Source organism: Cupressus sempervirens, chromosome 2, assembly GCF_028749045.1.
Source record: "Cupressus sempervirens isolate cs-2001-9-10 chromosome 2, ASM2874904v1, whole genome shotgun sequence".
Classification (NCBI taxonomy): Eukaryota; Viridiplantae; Streptophyta; class Pinopsida; order Cupressales; family Cupressaceae; genus Cupressus; species Cupressus sempervirens.
Window position 1 is genome coordinate 635,356,661 of NC_143119.1, and position 20,901 is coordinate 635,377,561.

Sequence of the window (20,901 nt, forward strand, 5' to 3'; positions counted from 1 at the left end):
CTTGTTTAGGTAGACCCAAATCTCCAAGTATTCTTCTAATCCATAGAGCTTCCTTAGATGCATTGGTACAACTTTTATATTCAGCTTCATTAGAGCATAGAGAAATGGAGGTGTCTTTCTCACATTTCGAAGATATTGCACCTAAACCAACAAAGAAACAATAACCACAAGTATATTTATCATATTGGGATCTCCATCTAAATTAGGATCTATAAATCATTTTAAATGAAAATTATGACTTGTATCATTAAAAAATCCTAGATTAAGAGATTCTTTGATATATATCAATATTCTTCTAGCTACTTTAAAGTGTGTTTGTTAAGGTTTGGGCATAAATCTTGAAACTAAACTAGCACTATATACAATACTGAGTCTAGTAAGAGTGAGATAATTCAAAATCCCTACAAGTTTTCTATAAGAAGTAGCATCAACATAAGGAGTGTTTGTATCAACCATTAACTTAGTTCCTAAATCACATGGAATAAAAACATGGTTAGAATCATTCATTTGAAACTTATCCAAAAGATATTGAGCATACTTTGAGAAAGAAAAAAACCCTTAGGTGTTTTTCATATTTGCATACCTAAGAAGTAATATAAAATTCCTAAATCATCCATTTGGAATTTTTGATGAAGTTGAAACTTAATATCATAAATTAAAGTGTTAGAACTTGAAGTAAGAATCAAATCATCAACGTATAGAATAATAATAATGTCATCTTGAATATATTTAATATATAAGTTAGGATATTTTTTACTTCTATCAAAACCTTGAGAAATAAAGAAAGAATTAACTTTGGACTACCACTCTCTAGGAGAATTAATATGTTGTGTATAGTATAGAAGCTGAGTTATAGTATGTGTTGAGCCAAAAATTCATCAAGTGCCAAGTTACAATAGATGTCGAGTAGATAGATAGGGCCGAGTCATTCAATTACTGAGTGACTAATAGATTTTGAGCCAATATTTGTGCCAAGTAAACTATAGGTGCCGAGCAAGAAAAAATTCCTATGTGTGCTAAGCATCAGTAATCAGTAAGTGTTGAGTAACACAGAATTAACATAAGAGTTTGTTCCCTCACAAACTAAGATGCAAACCATTTTTGAGCCAACTCAAGATGAATCTCGAAGGATTTAGAGATAAGACTGAATCTTTTTAATTCCCTATGAAATCAACATGTAACCAATTAGAAAAATGGAAAGATTTGAGAGAGAACGATAGATGAATCTCAGTCATAGATTCATACCTAACTCTAAGTCATGAAACCTTTTTGAAGGAGGTCATAACCACATAATTTAGTAATGAAGGAGAGAGTAGGTGAAAAGAGAATGCATTCAAGGAGTGAATACTAGCAAAGTTTGAAGGAAGTGAGAAAGGGTGAAGAGACTTAGAAGAAGGATAGCATTACAGAATTAGTTGGTGAGAACAGAGCATCAACACTTCAGATAGAGTCATATTAGATCAAAGAGGGATCAGATTAGATTGGATAGAACAAGGATCTAAAATCAGCAATTGAGGATTGTAAGTTATCAAGTGAACACATTCTACTATACTTTCTAGCCATTGTATTAGGAGAATGAAAATCCTATGATGATAGGTTGGTTTAATAGCCATATTGTAAATCCTTTAGATAGGTCACTTTTGATAGGACATTAGAGCCTTTAATATGGTAGATCTCTCACAAGGTATACCATTGATGATGGTAAAACTTTGTAACCTTAACTAGTTACATATTGCTATAGTGATAAGTTGTGGGTGTCATCCCCACCCTAGTTTTACCTTCTAATTTTGGAGGACTTTTGGGTGATCAAATATCATTCTATCTATTGTCATGAATTCCTTTACTTTCATGTTAATTAGATATGTTACATGCATGCATTGATTTCAGTTATAAGTTTTATAGCTTAAAGTTTGGTACTTGTGATTCACCTTGCCTCTCAAAAGTATTCTTCCCACTTGCAAATCCCAAAAATTGGTATCAAAGCCAAGTTCTTAGAAGGAGAAGCCTTAGAACTTGAAGAAAAGATCAAGTAATGGAGGTATACAAGCTTGGGAAGATTATAGAGAATTAAGAGTTTAAGATACATCTCATTTGACATTCTCTGGAAGAAGCTAGGGAAGAATTGAGGAAATCCCTAAACAGAAGAAGAGAAATTGCCATAGCTGAAAATGATACACAATACAAGGAGATTGACACCTCAAAAGTGTTTACCAATGGAGATTTCGAGGAATTTTATGTAGCAATTACAGACCAAATGGAGAAAAATAGAGATCAATTAGAAGAGATCATAACTCTCAAGATTGAACAGAAATCACAAGCCATGATGCTTTGTGAAGTGATTGAATAGAAGAAGAGAGCTATTGAAGATAAAGCTATGATATAAGAAGACAAGAGAAGCCTTGCCAATAGACTAGAGGAAAAGTCAATTGAGCTTGCAAAAATTTTCAACATGCACCTAGACACCGTAAGTCAAATGATGAATATCCATCATGAGCTAAATGTCAAGGATATTAAGATCTCAACATTGAAGATGAAAAATGAACAACTGTAAAGTGACTTGAGAAGAGAGAATAAAATTGTAGAAAGCTTCAATAAACCTAATGAAGCTATCAAGTACTTTGAATAGCTACTGAGATCACCAAAATCTAGCACTGACACTTCAGGACTAGGATACACTAGCACTAAAAAATTAGAGTCATCTAAGACTGAAGAAGAAAGAAGTGACAAAGGTAAGAACACAAAACTAACTTGTCATTTTTATGGTAAAAGGGGACATACCTCTAATGTGTGTAGAAGTTTGAACACCAATCAGCATGACAAACCTAAAAACATGGGTCATTGTCACAAATGCAAAAAGCAAGGACATCATGCACATGACTACAGAACTAGAACCATCAGGACACCGAGATTTGAAGGTCATTGCTACAATTTCAAGAAGTATGGACATAGAGCCTTTGAATGCAGATCAAAGGCTATGTGGACACAAAACCAACTAGAAAAGTCAAATAGTCATGGACATCACTACATTTGGGACTACAATACTAGGCAGAGTTGTCACTACTACCAAGAGTATGGACACATCCCTGAAAATTTCATAAGAACACATTTTAGTGGAAGATATAATGGGTGGTTGAGCCAAACTACATGCTTTAGTTGTTTGAAGAATGGACACATCAGCAAAAATTGCCCAACAAGGTCAAAGGCACCCAACTCTAAGTTCAACAAAGGAAAAGGGAAAGTTGATGTTGAGCACATCAGAGGAGAAATGAATAGGACATGGAAAAGAAAAGATGGAAGTAGCACATCCAATGGAGGGATCACTTCAACTAAAAGGTCAAGTGGTCACACTTCATCCAACTAAGCAAAAGAAGGTATGTAGTATTGATATTTAAGTGTTTTATCATGCATCAGTTCCAAGACAAGTCAATAATCAAAAGGATAGATCAACATGAATAAAGATGCAAAGTTAAAAGTTCAAAAATTTCACGTTAATGCCGAGTAAGGAAAGTTTCCTTCAGATGCCAAGTAAAATTCTAGTATATGTTGAGTTGTCTGCCAAAGTTAATAGAAGTTGAGAGGTTAGTTGCTGCCAAGTAAAACTATGCTAGTTGAAGCTGAGTAAATGAAACTCTAGTGTATGTCAAGTGTTGGAAAATCAAATGGAAGATGAGTGAAATAGAATTGCATAAGGAGCTGAGTGGACAGCTACTAATGCACTAAGCATTAAATGCTATGAAATGAAGGGTATAAGGTCAAGTTTTCAATCATTTTCCATCATTGTGAACATAGAGAAAGAGAAAGAAGAGTACATAAATGGTTTCCAAGAAGAGATTGAAGCTTTTGCAAAGATTTCAAGCCAAGATTCAACATCTTTTCATTGATTTAAGGTATTTACACTAGTGTCAAGCTACGTAGTTAAACCATTTTTACATTTTGAAACCCTAGTTTGAAGAAATGGCTTGTAGCTCTAGGAAACCCTACGAAAAGGAGTCATTTGAGGTTCAATTGGTCAGTAATGAAGTGAAACAACCCAATTTTAGACTAATCCTTGAAGTTTCTTATAAGAATGACCCTACTAGAGCTTTATCTATGATTCCACCTGAAGTTGTGATGGTGCAAGATGTTTGGAGATGTTATAACTACAAAATTGGAGCTATTGGTGATATGGAGATTAGGGAAGAATAAATTAAACTATGTGAGAATGGAGTTTTGAAGGAAGAGTTTCAAATTGTTGAAAGGAAGGGCTTAACTTGTACCATAGATTTTCCTACTGTATTCAAGATTGAATGGGTAAGAATTGTGCTGAACAAAATCCATGATGTACACCTATGGTTAGAAGATGGACCCATTAAACTATCCAAAAGAATTGTACATAGAATAACTAGACATCCAACCCTAGAATGCCCAAAAACCCTAAGGAGTGATTCCAAAGAAGCCATAGAGAAGAACACTAGTGCAAAGTGGAACAAGAGAGGGATGACAATTGATACCATCAAGGATCCTCTTGTAGAATTTTTTGTTAGAGTCATATCTCATAAATTCTACTAGTCTAGCCGACTCAACAATGTACCTTGTATAACAGTTGATGTGGGATACAAAATTGTCAAGAAAGATCATACTTATGATCTAGCTGAATTGCAATTACAACAAATTATGGAGAATTTTGGAGGCATAATAAGGTCCAAGGGATCTCAAAGAAAATTATGAGCAATTTTGATATGTATATTCTTCTATATGTAGAATGAATTCCCCTCTTTTGGAAAGGTAAGCTAAAAAAAAAAAAGGTCAATAATAGTATGGGTGGATGAATACATAGAACAAATGGGGGAAAATTTGGAAATAATAATGACTATCTATGTTGAAGACTTTAAGAAGTCAATGAAATAGAGACCAAGGATGCCTTTCTCTCTTGTTGAACAACACATCAATGACATATGTTTCTTAGCTGATATTGATTTCACATACATCCAAGTAGCAGTACTAAGGGTGAGATGGCTAAGGCCACTTGGTCATGAGATCAATATTGATGAGGCACCTATAGTAATAATATTTTTACTAGTAGAAGTCATTGAAAAAAGTGCTCAACCCTTTGGCACTTATGATGTTGTTAGATCCAAGGTGTATATGGAATTGAAAACTGCTTTAACCTTGAAGAAAAAGGACAAATTGGTTAAGAAGCTTAAGGCTAAATTTGGTGAAGGCACAATAGAAGGTGAGGAGGATGATGAAGAGGCAGATGAAGATCAATAAGAGTAGGATCAAGGGCCACTTGCATTGACCCAAGGCATGGGAGAAGATGCAAAAGAGAAATAAGGTGCCAAGGAGGAAGAGGAAAACAAGGAAGGAGAACCCAAGGAAAAATAAACAAAAGCCACTTCCAAACTAGTTACCAAGGCCAAGAAAGTTGCTAAGCCTAGCCCAACAAAGCCTACCACAAGGGCCACTACAAGAGCCACATCAAAGAAGGAAAAGGAGCAGCAAAAGAAGAAGGCCACTAAATAGGAAGGTCCAGTCCAGAAGAAGTAGAGAAGAAAATATATGGCACCTCCTATATCAAACAAAGAAAGAATAGAGTCTAATGACAATGGAAAATTCATAGTGGTAAGTCACACCACCAAATTTTATTTGGAAAATATAAGTGATAACATTAGGGATAATGTAGATTTTTCAAGCTTAAAAGGTATTGATTTTAATAAGTTAAATAGAGAGGGATAGAACATGGTTGAGGAATTAGTCTACACCATGATGGCCAATTTCAAGAATACTCCACTTGAACTTGACAATTCAATGCCTAAGGAGTTATATTCCATTATGGAAAATAAATGGCATTATTACCTCAATATGGAAAAAGAAATAAGAGAGTCAACATTGGTTCAAGTAATGCTTGAACTTACTAAAGGGAAAATAAGTAAGACAAATAAGAAGCATGGGAGCAAATTTGTACCCAAGTATAGAGCCTTTAGTATTCTTTAGAATAAAATTGAGGATGTTATGAAAAAGTCCACTCAAATGTGGAAATTAATTTATGGGCTAACAACTATGAAAGAATGATTTTGAGGTTAGAAACAATGAAGAGGAAGAAGATAATGATAAGGAGGAAGACGGAGAAAAAGAAAAGGTAGATGTTATAGTGGAAAAGGAGACACAAAAAGATGAAATCGAAACTATTGAGGATCAACAAGAGGAACAGAGTGTGCAAGACACTCAAATGCCACCACCAAGTCCTCCACATGTAACTCCCACACCTATAGATATAGTAACTATTCAAGATGTTCTTGACAATTCTAGTTAGAATATAAATCCACTAACTATAGAGGATCTTAAAAATATTCTTCACCAGACTACCTTGCAAGCACATCTATGTACTAATCGAGTCTTTGTGAGTGTGGAAGAATTGCCAAAGGCTGTAGCTAATATTACAAGGGATAAGGTGAATCCACAAGAACCACCCTCTCATACTCCAACAACTACAAGTGGACAACCCCAAGAGAAAATTGCACAAGACATATCAGTTAAGGTTGATTCCACAATTCAAGTCTTGATGATTGAACAAAAGACACAAGGGATAGAGGAGAGAAAGCCTACAAGGGAGAAAACAAGATAGATAGATACCTCTATCTCTAAAACATAAGTACAAGTTGTAGTTCCAAATATTGATCAAGGAAGAATAGAGGAGGATACCCCAAAGGAGAAGGAGCAAGAGGCAATACAAATATTGGTCAATTTTCCTACAACAGGGACTCCAACAATGCCTCAGAAGCTAAGCACTATTGCCATGCTAGTACAAATATCTACACCAGGCTCGAGCTCTACAAGATTTGCAAGGGTACTTGACTATGGAGACCCTACACTAGATGAGGACATAGTGATTCCCAAATATGACTATGAAAATATGAATATTGATTAGATAAATGAAGTGCAAGAGGCACTTGAGATGAAGAAAAAGAAAGAGATGCACATAAATGAGTATAAACAAAGGCAAGCTTTGATTGAAATAAAGGACATCTTTCTAGATGCCTTCAACTTGTAGCTACTTTATGAAACCAAGCCTATTATGGAATAATTATCTAGTATAATGGACCAGGTATAGAATGAAGACCTTGATGCAAATGCAAAATTGTTAGAATGGTCTGAAAATAGGTTTCAAACAAAAGTGAATGAAATAATATCAAGTGAGATAGAACTTTCACAAGTTGAGCTGGTAAAGAAGATTGAAAAGGTAAAGGCAGTACTTGATAATATATTCTTATTGTACTTAAAATTGTGTGATCCATCCATTTTCACATAAGAAACTAGCCAATGGATAATGAGCTTAGAGAGGAGCCTTAAAATATCAAGCATACAATTACCTAAGGATCTAGCTCAAAGTGAGAAGCATTTTCAAACTACGCTTCACACTCAGAAGGAACTAGCTATACTAACAATAGATGAGGCAAATACAAAGGCCAAGCTAATACAAATTTAATCTTCCATCACCCCACACATGGAAATTTTGTAGAAAGAATTGGTTTATGCTGAAATTTCTTTTAAAGAAAGACCCCAATCTTTCTACATTCGAAGGCCTAGTTCACCTTGTAGCAGAGATAGCCATCTAGCTTAAAGCACTAGAAATTGCACTTGAAAATTGGGATGCTACTCTTAGGATAGTTATGGAGGTAAATAAATCCTTTTTGGCTAAGTATTTAGTTATTGTATAGAACCCTTTAACATAAGTATCAAAAAAGGGGGAGATAAAATTTTGGTAGATAATTATATAAAAAGGGTGAGATAAAACTAAAGGGGGGGATAAGAAGTTAAAGTTTGATAAGCCACAAGGAAATTATAACTTTAAGGAAAGATGTGTGAAAGGAGGAGTAAAATGAGAGTAAGGTAGATAGAACAAAGTAGATAGATTAGAATCAATATGAGACAAATCTAGCATGAGAAGTTTTGGTTACAAAAAAGGCACGTCAAGTTCAGAGGATTTACAAATTTTGAGGTATACAAAATTTTGAACGATTTTTGAAGTTTTGTATATATACTAAGTTACATATGTATATTATACTCAAAAAGAGATTAGATTTATCATGTATAGTTAAGTGTTTTGTACAGTCATGTCAAAGGGGGAGATTGTTGGTCTCAAATTCGTTTTGACAATTGAGTGTCAACACACTTAATAAATTTTCTTAGTTGATGCTAAGTATAGTATAGATGCCAAGTTATAGTATGTATCGAGCCATAAATTCATGAAGTGCCGAGTTATAATAGATGTCGAGTAGATAGGTAGTGCCGAGTCATTCAACTACCAAGTGACTAATGGATACTGAGCCAATATATGTGTCGAGTAAACTATAAGTGCTAAGCAAGAAAAAATTTCTATAGGTGCCGAGCAAGATAGAATTTCTATGTGTGCTAAGCATCAATAATCAGTAAGTACAGAGTAACACAAAATCAACATAAGAGTTTGTGCCCTCAAAAACTAAGATGTAAACTATTTTTGAGCTGACTCAAGATGAATCTTGAAGGATTTAAAGATAAGATCAAATATTTTTAGTTTCCTATCAAATCAACATGCAACCAATCAGAAAAATGGAAAGATTTGAGTGGGAAAGATGGATAAATCTCAATCGTAAATTCATACCTAACCCTAAGTCATGAAACCTTTTTTAAGGAGGTCAAAACCCCATAATTCAATGATGAATAAGAGAGTATGCAAAAAGAGAATGCATGCAAGGAGTGAATACTAGAAAAGTTTGAAGGAAATGAGAAAGGGTGAAGAGACATAGAAGAAGGATAGCATTGTACAATCAGTTAGTGAGAATAGAGAATCAACACTTTGAACAAATTCATATAAGATCAAAGAAGGATCAGATCAGATTAGACAAAACAAGGATCTAAAATTAGAAATTGAGGATTATAAGTTATTAGGTCAACACATTCTACTATACTTTCTAGCCATTGTATTAGGAGAATGAAAATCCTATGATGATAGGTTGGTTTACCAACCATATTGTAAATCATTTAATAGGGTGACATTCCAAGTGACTATTTGTAAATCCTTTAGATAGGTCACTTTTAATAGGGTGTTAGAACCTTTAACAAGATAGGCCTCTCATAGGGTAGACCATTGATGATGGTCAAACTTTGTAATCTTAACCAGTTACATATTGCTATAGAGATAAGTTGTGGGTGCCATCCCCACCCTAGTTTTACCTTCTCATTTTGGAGGGTTTCTAGTTGATCAAATATTGTATTATCTATTGTCATGCATGCCTTTACTTTCATGTTAATTAGATATGTTGCATGCATGTATTGATTTTAGTTAAAAGTTCTATAGTGTTTGGTACTTTTGATTCACCCCCACCCCCCCTCTCATAAGTATTCTTCCCACTTGAAAATCCCAAAAAAGTGTTTGAATGAAGGTGATGTTGATTTGATGGTTAAATAATTTTTTAGTTAGTAACTAAACACTTAATCAATTTGATTGGTTACATTTCTACCAAGATTTATAGTTGATACCAATCATTGCCTTCATATAGCAGTGTCTATTGAGCTTAGCAGAGCCTACCAAGCTCATCAGTGCAAACCATAAAGGAAGTAGTATTAACCAAGATTTGTAGTGATAACTAAGCTTATTAGTGTCTACCAATTTGGGATTGTTAACAAAGCAAAACAAAGGTAGTGTTGACTAAGCTATAATGTCAATCAAGTCCTTTAGTATCTATTGAGTTCTCCTATGTTCACTAAGTCACCCAATGCTAATCAAGTTCACACTACTCTCGAGTGATCAATGTGGATCAAGCACCAATTTCAAACATAGACCATAGTTTTTTTGAGTGTAAGAATATCTTCCAAGTGGTCTTGTGAACCCGAGTTACAATAGTTAGCTAACTTAGTGAAGATTGTTTGAATTAGGTGTTGTAGCTAACTCCAAAAGGTAATTAATTGGATTGGTATATATTTAATACATCTTATCATATCCAATGCATCAAAGTGTAACAATAAATAAGAAGAGTGAGTGTAAATTAGAAGGGAAAGTAAAGTCTCATCTATCACAATAAGGTGATCATTATACATCAAAGGAATCTCATACAACAAATGAAGTTACAGATCAAAGATCTACCATTGTTTCATCATAACAGGTGCATTAGTCAAATCCTCTAACAAGGTGGACTTAAAAATCTTATTCTTAATCTCTTAACTATGTGCATACTTTATTGTATTGTATAAATCATTTCACAAGTTGGACCTAATAGTCCTTATTAATCCTAATAGGGAAGATCACCGGAAGTGATCATTGTAAGCTTTAATAGACCAACTTTATACTACAGTCATAAAGCTTGTGGGTATCATCACCACCCCATTTTTACTTTCTATTTGGAATGTTTCTAGGTTACCAAATATTGTGTCAAGTGTTATGAATATTTTAGTGCTTTCAGTCTTTCATGCATGCAATTAGATTAGAATATCTGATGAATGATTAATTGGTGAATAAAAGTTAAATTTTTATTGGTTCCTGATTCACCCCCCCTTCTCAGTCACCTAGGCCCACATACATTTACAAAAATTGGTATAAGAGATTTTGGTTCTCACATCATAAGTTTAGAAACTTGAGAAAATACTAGAGGCAATGGAAGTGTACAGACTAGAAAAAGCTATTGAGAATGAAAAGTTGGATCAACAATTAGCCATGAAACAATTGAAGAAAATGAAGGAGAAACTCTCTCAATCCTTGAAAAGAAGAAAAGATCCTTCAAAATAGATGAATGATAATCTCTACATTGAAGAAAAAATTGAAGACATTTACCAAGACAAAAATTTAGATGAAGCTAATGCAACAATCAAAGATCTACTTGAAAAGAATCTTACATACTCTTCATGAAGAAGTTAGAAAATTGAAAAGGGAATAAGAAATTCAATCAGATAGAATGTGTGAAGACATGGAAAAAAAGGACTACACCACAGAAGAAAAAAAATTCCTAAATAAAAAGATAGAAGAAAAGGGTAATGAAATTCATCACCTATCTCTTTAGCAAGAAGACTTGATCAATCAAATCAATTATGTAAATAAAGAGCTTATCAACTTAAGGATAGTGAAGGAAGGACTGTAGAATTATCTCATCATAGAAAAGCAAACCAATGAGAGAATAATGAAATCTCAAAAAATCATAAATCAATTAGACAGGAAAACTCAATTTAGACACAAAGGTAAAGAAGGTTTAGGCTATAAAGATGAAGGTGAATCATCTTAGTAAGGAGCTCAAAAGAATAAAACACCTACTTGTAATCATTTTGGAAAGACATGTCATACATCAAAAAAGTGTTGGATCAATGAGAAATCAAAATTTAATGGAAAATGCTACAGATGTAGCTAGCCAGGACATAGAGAAAGTGAATTCATAGAGAAATATGAGTTTGAAGGAAAGTATTTCAATTGCAATAAATAAGGGTGTTAGACTGTGGTGACTGATCTGAAAAGTACTATACATACTTCATAAATACTTAGGGGCTTGGGGCATTGCTTTGAAAAAAAAAAAATTGGCCCTATTTTATTAGGATTTTGGGCTGACATGTAATTATTAATTATAACCCTAAAGTGGTAAAAATACTTGTATAAAAGGGCTTAGGGTTAAGGATTATTTCATAGTTGTGATGGAAAATTGCTTCTTGCAGTGGCATTGAGCTATAAGGGATTACAAATTGTAATCAGGTTGTAATCACTGGATCATAAAAATATTGGCTTGATATTTGGTGGAAATAGCCTAGAGTTTGGGTGAACCACATTAAATCTTGGTGTCTTGTGTTCTTTTTTGTGTGATCTATTATTTTTTGATATTGGTTATATTTGTATGTAATCATTATTTCTATCCATGGTTTAATCTTAACAAGTGGTATTAGAGTGAGGTTTTTTTTTCAGCTATCCTTTGTAGGAAAGTCTCATAATTAAGTAGGAGTCTCATGGTTGAGTGGGAGTGATGGTAGACAAGGGTAAGCTGAGGGTTGATAGGTTTAATGTTCAAAACTTCCAATTATGGAAGATGCAAATGGAAGACTATCTTTATCCAAAGGATTTATGGAAACCATTAGAAGGAAAAGCCAAGAATCAGTGATCTATATCAAATGATGAATAAGATCTTTTGGACAAAAAGGAACTTGGAATCATTTGATTATGCCTGGCACCATCAGTGGCATTTAATATTAAAAAAGAAAAGACAACAACAGAATTGATGCAAACCCTAATGAAACTGTATGAAAAGCCCTTTGCTTCAATCTAGGTATTTCTCATGAAGCATTGATTTAATATGAAAATGGTAGAAAGTGGATCTATTGAAGATCATTTAAATGAGTTTAATACTATTACTAGAAAGTTATCTTCGATGGGTATCAATTTTGATGAAGAAATTAGGGCTCTCTTGATTTTGTGTTCTTTTCTTGAAAGTTGGAATGGTTTGGATCAACATTAGGAAGTGTTTTCAATTCACAAAGTAGGGATAGAATGACTAAGAGAGGAAGCAATTCTGGAAATCATGGGAAATCAAGAGGAAAGTCAAAGGGGAGGAGGTCTCAATCAAAAGGACCAAATGACTACTAGTACTGTGGGAACCAAGTCATAAAAAGAAAGATTGTTGGAATTGAAATAAAAATTAAGGAGATAAACAAGATGGAGACAAGGAGGCAAATATGGTAAGTAACAATTTTGAAGAGGATGCTTTGCTTCTATCTTTAGAAAGTGTTGATGATTCCTAGGTTTTAGATTCTAGTGCTTCATTTTGTGCTACACCTCATAGAGGTTATTTCATTGATTATGTCCAAGGGGATTTTGGACTTGTTTATTTGGGAGATAATGAACCGTGCCAAATTTTTGAAAATGGAAAATTTAAGATTAAGTTCTAGAATAGGAATCATTGGCTACTACATGAGGTAAGACATGTTCCAAGGTTGAGTACGAATTTAATTTCAGCAGGAAAACTTAATGATGAGAGTTGTGTAGTTACTTTTAATGATAAAAATTGGAAGGTTTCAAAAGGTTCTCTTGTAGTAGCAAAAGGTGTGAAAGTAGGCACCTTATATCTTTGTACAGGTCATATTGTTCCTTCTACTTTAATTGTTTCAAAGAAAAATAAATGTTCAAGAATAATTGTTGAAGTTGAGTAGGGAGAACAAATAACTACTGTAGATTTTGATACAGTTTTGTGGCACAACATACTTGGGTATGTGAGTGAGAAAGATATGAAAGTAATTCATTCAAAGAAAGTTTTACTAGGTCTGAAATGTGTTAATATGGATTTATGTGAAAGTTGTGTGTATGGAAAACAAAAGAGAGTGGGTTTTGTGAAGACTAGGCAGGAAAAAAAAAGAGAGAAATTAGAGCTTGTGCATATAGATGTATGGAGATGAGCTCATATATCTTCCCTTGGTGGCTCTCATTATTATGTTTCATTTATTGATGATGGAACTATAAAAGTATGAGTTTATTTCCTTAGATAGAAATTTAATGTATTCCAATTTTTTAAGAAATGGATATGCTTGGTTGAAAATGAGACTAGTAAAAAATTAAAATGTCTTAGATCTGATAATGGTGGTGAATATTACAGTCATCAATTTGAAGATTATTTCTCCACTAATGGTATTCATAGACATAAAATTATTACAAGGACTCCACAGGAAAATGGAGTGGTTGAACACATGAATAGGACTATAATGCAGTGTGCAAGGAGCATGAGGTTGCATGTTGGGTTGCCCTTACACATGTGGGTGAAGGCTATCGATACTACTATATATTTGATTAATAGAGGTCCCTCTACTCCTTTGGGCTATGGTATTTCAAAAGAAGCATGGACTGGTAATGGGTTGAGTTATTCTTTTCTCAAGACCTTCTGTTGTGAAGGTTTTGCTCATATAGATTCTAAAAATAGAACCAAGCTAGAATCTAAGTCAAAGAAATATATATTTGTTGGATATGGCATTAATGAAGTTGGTTGTAGGCTTTGTGAGTTTGAAAATCATAAAATTTTAAGAAGCAAGGATGTCATATTCAATGAGAAAGTGTTGTACAAAGACATATTGTAACAACATGAGAAGAAAGAAGGTGATTATGTAGTGCTGGATGATACTCCAAAAGCTGATGTTATAGCCATTCCTCATGATGTGCAACAACCACAACAATAAATAACACACACACCAGTGAATATTAGATGTTCAAAAAGGAAAATTAGACCTCCAAAAATATTCTCTCCCTCTTTGTATATAATTTTACTTACTGATGCTGGTGAACCTGAATGTTATGATGAAGTTGTATAGGTGGATACTAAGATTCAATGGGAGTCTGCAATGAAAGACGAAACAAATTATTTACTGAAGAATAAGACATGGGATTTATGCAAGTTGCCTTCAGGTAAAAGAGGTTTACAAAATAAGTAGGTTTATAGGTTAAAAGAAAAGGATAGAGGTAAGAAAAGATTTAAAGTCAGGTTAGTTGTAAAAGGATTTGCACAAAAAAAGGGCATTGATTTTGATGAGATATTTTCTCTTGTTGTTAAGGTGACATCTATTCATATTATTTTAAGTATTGTGTCTACTGAATATTTACATTTAGAGTAGCTTGATGTTAAAACAACCTTCCTTCGTGGTGATTTGGATAAAGAGATATATATGGCTCAGCCACATGGATTTGCAGTTGAAGGTAAGGAGAATTTAGTGTGCAAATTGAAGAAAAGTTTATATGGCTTGAAGCAAGCACCTCAGTAATTGTATCTAAAATTTGACAATTTTATGCATGAGCATGGATATAATAGGTGTCGTTCAAATCATTGTGTTTATTTTAAGAGGTTGGATGATGACAACTACATTATTTTATGTTTATATGTTGATGATATACTTGTAGTTGGGTTTAACATGGATCATATTAAGGGGCTAAAATGCCAGTTAGCATAGGCATTTGCTATAAAGGATTTGGGGGAAAAAAAAAAAATCCTTAGTATGAAGATATGCAAAGATAGGAAGAACATAAAATTGATGCTATCTCAAGCTAATTATGTGGAGAAGGTGTTGCAACATTTCTCTATGGAGAATGCTAAAGTTGTCGGCACACCTTTACCTGGTCATTTGAAGTTGACTAAGGAGATGTGTCCCAAGACACAAGAAGAGGAGGAAAATATGTACAAGGTACCCTATGCTTCAGCTATAGGAAGCTTGATGCATGCTATCATATGTACCAGGCTAGATATTGCACATGCAGTGGGAGTTGTTAGTAGGTATATGAGTCATCCACGAATTGAGAATTGGAATGTAGTTAAATGGATTCTTAGATATCTGAGAGGGCCATCTAGTGTTTACACTTTGGGGGCTCTACTACTAATTTATAGGGCTATGTTGACTCAAATTTGGTAGGGGATATTCATACTGGGAGGAGTACTATAGGTTATGTCTTTACTATTGGTGGGGTAGCCATGAGTTGAGTTTCTAGGTTATAAAAGGCTAATGCTTTACCCACTATAGACGTAGAGTATGTATCTGCTACAGAGGTAGGTAAGGAGATGATATGGATTAAGTTCTTTTTAGAAGAATTGAGACATCCTCGGAAGGATAATTATTTGTTTACAGATAGTTAGAGTGTCATTCATCTTGCGAAGAATTCAGTTTTGCATTCAAAGTCCAAACACATATAATTGCAATACCATTTCATTTGATTAGTTTTGGAGGATGGATAGTTAAAGTTGGATAAGATAGAAATAGATGATAAACTAGCAGATATGTTGACAAAGGTAGTAACAAGGGAGAAGTTGAACTCCTCTTCAACTTTAGTTGGTCATCTAGACTAAACATGAATAAAAGAACAACAATGTCAAGGATAGTTTGATCCAGTGGGAACCTCATGGAGTAGTGACATAGCTACAAGATCTATCTCTAAGTGTGAGATTTTTTTTTAGTGTGGAGCCTGATCAGTCCTCAAGTGGGAGATTTTTAGATTGTGGTGATTTTATCAAGATTTTGGGTTGACATATAATAATTAATTATCAAGATTTTGGGCTAACATGTAATTATTAATTATAACCCTAAAGTGGTAAAACCACTTGTATTAAAGTGCTTAGGGTTAGGGATTATTTCATAGCTATGATGTAAAATTGCTTATTGTAGTGGTATTGAGATGTAAGGGATTACAGATTGTAATCAGGTTATAATCACTAGATTGTTTTGGTGGACGTAGCCTAGGGTTTGGGTGAACCATATTAAATCTTGGTGTCTTGTGTTCTTTTTTATGTGATCTATTTTTTTTGATATTGGTTATATTTTCATGTAATTGTTATTTCTATTCGTGGTTTAATCCTAACAAAGGGTAGAAATTCTCAAAATGCAAGACCAAGAAATGGAATCCAACAGAACAAATTGTGAAAACTATTTTTGGTTAGGGTTACAATACATGGTGCAAATGTCACTATTGTGGTAATCATGGTCATAGTGGAGAAAATTGCATAAGAACTCACATGAAGAAGAGAGCCCCTACAAGAAGATGTTATGTATGTACATAACTTGGAAATATAGCTAAAAATTGTATGAACTAAGGTAAAGTTGAAGATGAGAAGAAAGAAAAGGATGATAAAATTATAAGTCAAATGAGGTAGCAATGGATAAATTAATCTCCATAGAGTACAAATTAAAGTTCTAAAAATATTGAAACCCAGAACATTGTGTTAGGTAACTCAAACATTTCAAACTAGTTAGGCATGGAGATCACTAGAACTATGATCAATTCCAATCAATAAGCAAGAATATCCAAATAAGTATTTTAGATACACTGGGATCACTGAGTTAGATTATAGTTGGAGTAATCTCTCAAGACCTTACCAAGCATGGTCAAGTTGCAAGACCCTACCAAGAAATGTTAGATTGCTATGCTTAACTGAGCTTGATTATAGATGGCAAGTTTGGAGTTTTAATTGAGTATTGATAGCACATATTGAGTTGATGGACTTAACTGAGCATCTTTTGACTATCGAGGTGAATCGGATATCATTGAACTATCTATCATACAATTCATTAATGGTGACTTGAACTATCTATCATACAATAACATGGAAAAACATATGTGGATTGCATAAACCTAATGAGGAGGTTGTACAAAGTGATAATGAAAAGGTTGATGAGAAAGAGGATGTGGCAAAAGATGATGGGGAGATATACAATGTATAAGGAAATGATGAAGAAGATTAGGAGGAACAAGAAAAAAGTGGAGATTTTCCTAAAATATAGAGCATTCAAGACTCAGATCCTAAGAAGATAGCAACAGAGGTAATGGCCACTCTCCCACTCTCTCTGAGAAAATGCTTTAGTTCCACCTATCTCACAGAAGGCTTCTACCAAGTCATTTGAAGTAAAAAATTGTTCCACCAAAAATCCAATTGACTGTTGGAGAAATTATATCAAGTACAATGATGAGTGTTGTTTCCACCACTTCATCTACTGAGTAACAAGCTCCACTCTTCCCAATAGTAGGCTTGATTAAGTCTCAAAAACAAATAGTAAGTTCTCCTACTATTTCTATGTTGAGCAATGTTGTTTCAACTACTGCAAGTATAATGATATTTGAGGTTAAGCCTCAATTGAGCACTGAAGATTTGACCAAAGAAAAGAATATTATTTCTTCTATTGCTTAGAAAGAAAAAGGTAAAGAGGTAGAAACATCCATTGATGAAATTTATCTAGAGGAGGGCATTGTTATACCATATGGGGATCTCTCCAATGTAAATCTTGATCAAATGGATACACTTGGTGAGTTATGGAAGAAAAGACCTAGACTACAGAAGCTTAGAGAAGAAAAGAAGAATAAAAATCAAGTGCTTGAAGATATTAAAGGAATATTTGTTGATGCACTAAGTATAGAGGTTGATGAGAAGCAACCTATTTTGGATCAACTTGTTGATATTGTTCACAAATTTAATGAAGAATTGAGTGGATAGGACAACCTTCTATACAGGGCAAAGAGGAATTTTGAAGACCAAGTTTTGGAAAGAATGTCTTAGAAGATTGTCATTGATCAAGTGGAATTGTCCACTATTCTTACAAATTTTTGAAATTATGTAAATAATTTTTTTTCTTTATTTGTTAAGTTGAGAAAAACATATAACCTCACTAAGGAAGTAAGGGATAATTTTTCATAGATAGATATTGATTTGAAGGTAAGTGCACATCAGTTGTCAATTGACTCTAGCACTAGTTTTGCATATTTTATGAAAATTGGGTATCTAACAAACTTATAGGAAAAATTGTTGAGGGAAGAAGCCATGATAAGGGCTACACTTGCAGATATTCAAAATTTGATAATTCCTACTATCACAAAGGCTTGCACCCTTGCCTAAATTCTTACCTAAAGGGAATCCTATAAAACATGGGAACAACCTGCAAGTTGTGGGACTTGAACTATGAGGTTGAGTCTCCTAAAAAGGCCAACTTTCTTACTATTAGGGTGCATCTAACTACCGTTTGAGAGGAAAATGGGAAGGAAATACATGAAATAAAACTACCTAATCTAAACTAAAGGAGGTGATACACAAAAATAGTTTTTTTAGTCCTATTTCTGCCTAGCAATGCACTATTCATCAACATAATCTTAGAAGTCATTGATTCTACCTTTGTTTTCACTGAACAACCACATCAAGATCACAAACCAAATGGATATTATGAGGAAGGGACTTCACTCCATAACATTCAGACAAAAATTGTAGATACTCCTATGTAGATTGAAGAATGAAAACAAATACATTAACAAGGTAAGAAGGTTTTATACTTCTATTAATGGAGAATGAGGCATGGTGGAGATTCCATTCATTCATAGACAAAATGGAATTATAGTAGCAGAGTGGAATACTACTACTAGAGAATTAGAGAAAATGATCGACCCTAAGAAGGGTTACAAAATCTTCTTTTATAGTTCAAGCATAACACAAATAGCTTCTACCCTAAGGCAAAGCACAATAACAACCATTAAAGATTGTAGAGAAGAATCATGAAATTTTTGAAGAAGATCTAATCATGGTACATATTTGGAGACAAGAAAACCATATATTTCACTAACAAAGCTCTAAGAAATGATGACCCTTAATACTTTGACTAGGTAGATGGATAAAACTATGGTGGTGGAATGTTTCCTATTAGAAACCATACTCCTGCACCAAGATAACTAAGAGGGGGGAGGGGATGAATTAATTATCCAATAGTTAAAATATTTATCTTCTTTAAACTAACTTATCCATTCAACCAAATTAAATAACAACCCTAATAAGAAGAAAATGGACAATTACACCAAATATGTTAACTAGGGAAACCCTTGATTAGAGGGAAAACCCTAGTGGGAATGATGCCCACAAGATGATGTACTAATATAAATATTCCTTGTTAGAGGATGAACCTTGTTAGGAGTCTATTACAACATTTAGTACATATGAATCCCAATTAGGAGACTTTGAATCCCAATTAGGAGATTCCAACCCTGTTAGGAGTTGTAGTACAATGTATGCAAGATGAGCCCACTACCCAAACATGCAATTTCAACTACAAGAAAAGATTACTATTCAAACTAGTAATTTACTATTATTTTCTTCTTTCCTTTGTTTTGTCAACTAAACCAATCACTGTTAGACCTTTTAGACTAGGTCATGAACCTTGGATCCAAATATCAAACCTTGGATCACTCAAAAAAACCTTGGTAATGAAGTATCCTTCACTTCCACTCTGCTCTGTTCAACTTCACATTCCTCTCTTATACTACTTACAAAATTAATTTTTCATGTTATATTAATAAAGGAAAATGTCCTTCCTTTATAGTGAGTCCATAAATAATTCTCTGAGTTGATTGTTAAACCTTCTCAATTAATCATTATAGGACCACATTAAGAACATGTTACACTTAGTGATAACATTAATCTTTCTCCTTACAAATTGAATAACTTTTTGTACATGCAATATTATGATGAGTGGACTTAGACATGTCATCATCAACATGTCTTCTTCACATCCTCAACCTAGATTATTAGAAATAACAAATTTTCTAAGAGATATAACAAGTTTACCAAAATATGCCTCTGTAAACTCTATCTCAAAATAGACATCACCAAAACTCACATAACTTCTTCTAGACTTATCATTTCTTCTTTTGATATTAACTACATATACTAGATACTCAAAAGTTTCTCTCATAACCTTATATAGTTAGAATAATCAACTAGTTGTCTCTACCAACTTTATTTTTCCATTGTTCTTTTGTTAGATACCACAGAAAACTGGTATATTGACATCAGTGACAAACTCAGTCATGAATGTAACATATCATCATAGTAACATATTTATACTACTTCCCCATAGGAATATCATTATAATTCATGATTCCAATGATCTTTTAAAACAATCTTCCCCTTTGGCATTGATGGAAACATAGATGAAAAAAATCTAGTTCCAAGAATACCAACAAAAGACTATTCACCTTTCTTTTCAAATCCTCTTCATAAATCATTCTCTCTCATTGATATACATCAATGTGCTTTCTATCAAACTATCATTTAATGTTGTACTTCTTCTAAACATGTTGTTCTTCATAATGATCTTCTCTTGATGTTTTTCATGTTTAACTTCTCCCCAATTGACATCAATGTCAAAGGTTTTAGCAACCATCAAACTCTGTAACAAATGATTCTTACTAACTCAAGTTTCCAAAGACACAGTTCAAAAAAAATTTCAACAAGAGTCCTAGATGACTTTTTCCATCATATATACTCCCCTATACAAGAAGCATCAACATTTAGTCCAAACAAACAATGGTGCTCTATTACACTAGATTGATACACTCTTGCACCTTCTACTCTGATGTAGGAAGGGGCATAACCCCTAGCATACCTTGTAAATCTCAAAAGTCTTTTTGGGAAGAGGCTT